Source organism: Pteropus alecto, unplaced genomic scaffold, assembly GCF_000325575.1.
Source record: "Pteropus alecto unplaced genomic scaffold, ASM32557v1 scaffold25, whole genome shotgun sequence".
Lineage (NCBI taxonomy): Eukaryota > Metazoa > Chordata > Mammalia > Chiroptera > Pteropodidae > Pteropus > Pteropus alecto.
Window position 1 is genome coordinate 29,603,889 of NW_006441955.1, and position 2,615 is coordinate 29,606,503.

Genomic DNA, 2,615 nt, shown 5'->3' on the forward strand with positions numbered 1-2,615 from the left:
AGCTGAGAAAACCCTATTTAAACTGTATACTCCTTGAAAGGTTCTGGATTGCAAGCAGTGCTTCAGGAATTAAGAGATTGTGCTCAGTTTCCTCCAGACTCCACCCCATGTGCTTTTTCCCTTTGCTAATTTCTCTTTGTATCCTGCTGTAATCTTAGCTGTGAGTACAAGTATTTGCTGAGTCCTGTGAGCTCTTCTAGTGAATTACTGAACTCAAGAGAGGTCTAGGGAACCCTCAACACAGGTAGATATTCCTAGTAATGTTCCCAGAAGGGTAAGAGAAGACTAAGCTGAGACAAGAGGGGGTATTTGAGGAAAATAGAGCAAAAATACTCTTCAAAAAGAAAGATAAGAGCATTGGGAAACAATCTAGAGGGGAAGAAATCAATTAAGCAATTAAAAAAAAAACAAAAATCTTCCAAGACTAAAGGACATGAGTTTTCAGAATGAAACAGCGGAAAGTAGATCCCAGAAGTTTCCAGAGGAGAAAAAAAGTTCCAAAGATGGAGCATCAGAATATCATCAGATTTCTAAACAGCAACACCTGAAGCTCAAAGACAATGAAGTAGTGCATTTGAAATTCTAAAAGAATATGATTTCCACTTAAAATTCTGCCAAATTATCAATCGAGAAAGGCACACACTTTCAAAATGTTTACCTATCGTACACTCTCCCTTAAGAAACTACTAGAGAATGTATTTCACTAACACAAAGAAATAAAGAATGAAAGAGAAATAAAAAGGATACAGGAAATAGGAGATCTACAACAGGAGAGAGAAGATAGAAATCCTTTCCCCGCCCCCAAAAGATAGGTGAATCCCATTAGAACTGCTGAGCATCAGAGAACAACATCAAGTCCAGAGTGGAATGTGTTGGAGAATTTATAAGTGATATGCAAAGCCACTCGTCAGTAGTCAGCTTCTCTCCAGAGTGAACAGATAGTCAAGTTGAAAGTCAGGGAAAACATTTTTTTTTTTTTATTTATTAATGAGATACACAATAATGGTGGTATAGGGCTGAGACTGTTTAATAAACCCAATAAAGTAGTATATTCTTAATATGAATGGTTTCACTGAATCCAGTTATCTTTTAACCAATAAGTCAAGAGCTTTCTGATTCCCATAGAATCAGACTATTCTGTAATACAGAAGAAAACATATATCTACCTGCGTTGGAGGTTCCCTAGACCTCTCCTGCATCCAGTTATTCACTAGAAGAGCTCACAGGACTCAGCAAATACTTGTACTCACAGCTAAGATTTATTACAACAGAAGGATACAAAGAAAAATTAGCATAGGGAAAAAGTGCATGGAGCGGTCTGGAGGAAACCTAGCACAAGCTTCCAAAAGTTCTTTCCCCATAGAATAACATAGGATATGCTTAAGTACTCCAGCATCAAATCGTTGCAATGCATGTGAAGTTGGCTACCATGGAAACTCATCAGAGACCAGGAAATGGTAGGAACCAGCTGAAATCCAAGTTCCCAAAGACCAGCTAAGGGCGAACCTTGCAAGCAGGCCTTTCAAAGAGTGGCACTCTGAGGCCTATGATATTAACTCTTTTCTACACACTACTCAAATGAAGAATTCTTATATATTTGTATATGCATAGGATATATGTGTGTATATGTGTATGTATATGTATATACACACACACACATATATATATCTCCTGTTTACCCTTTTGAAACTCATATATATGCATTATCAGAGCAAGATTTAAAAAACAATAACTTTATGTTAGGCAACTTTAACTACTTAATTTAATTTTTGTTGCTTCTCATCTAAATGTGAACAGAACAAAATACACTGACTTACCCAAAACTCTTTCTCTTCTAAGAGCATATACAGTTCTGTCTGGAACTTGCAGCTAGAGAAGTTTGACATTCAAGCCCCAAGCAGTGTTTTCTGTAGAGTCTTTAACTAATATGTGGTGGGGGAAAAAAAAAAAAGACTTGAATCCTTCAAATAAAATTGCTCTGAAACTTGTAAATAGCCTACTTGCCAACAGTTATATAAATAACACATTCAGATGATAAGATTGCTCAAATTGCTTCATGTTGTCTATTGTAATCATCATCTAGTTTTTTTAACTCTAGTCTTTCCCTCCTTTAATCCATCCAATAATTCTATGGTTTTTAAACCTCAGCCTTGATAAGAATCACCTGCAAAAATACAGAGACTGATTCACTGGGTCTGGATGGGGCCCATGAATGTGAATTTGAAACAAGAGCAGGTAGTTGTGGCATATAAGTGCAGAAACAATGCCATAATTTGCACTTTCATAATTTTTCTAAAGTACATTTTATTTTTAATTTTTAGATCTTACCACCTTTTCAAAATCTTTCTCTATTTATTATGGTAGAGTTCCTTAAACATATGGGAGCTCACAGTTCCTTCTGAGGATCTAGAAATAGCTATGAACTCTCTCTCTAGAAAAGTACATATACATATTAATGCAAATTTTTGTGAACTGTTTTTATCTATGGACCACTAGGGTACTTGATCTAGGTATAAGGCTAAGAAATGATTAGTCACACATACAGTCCTCAAATGGAATTAATAATATTTACTCACGCCCCATTTTTCCAAAACTTCCTAGGTTCACCTCATTCC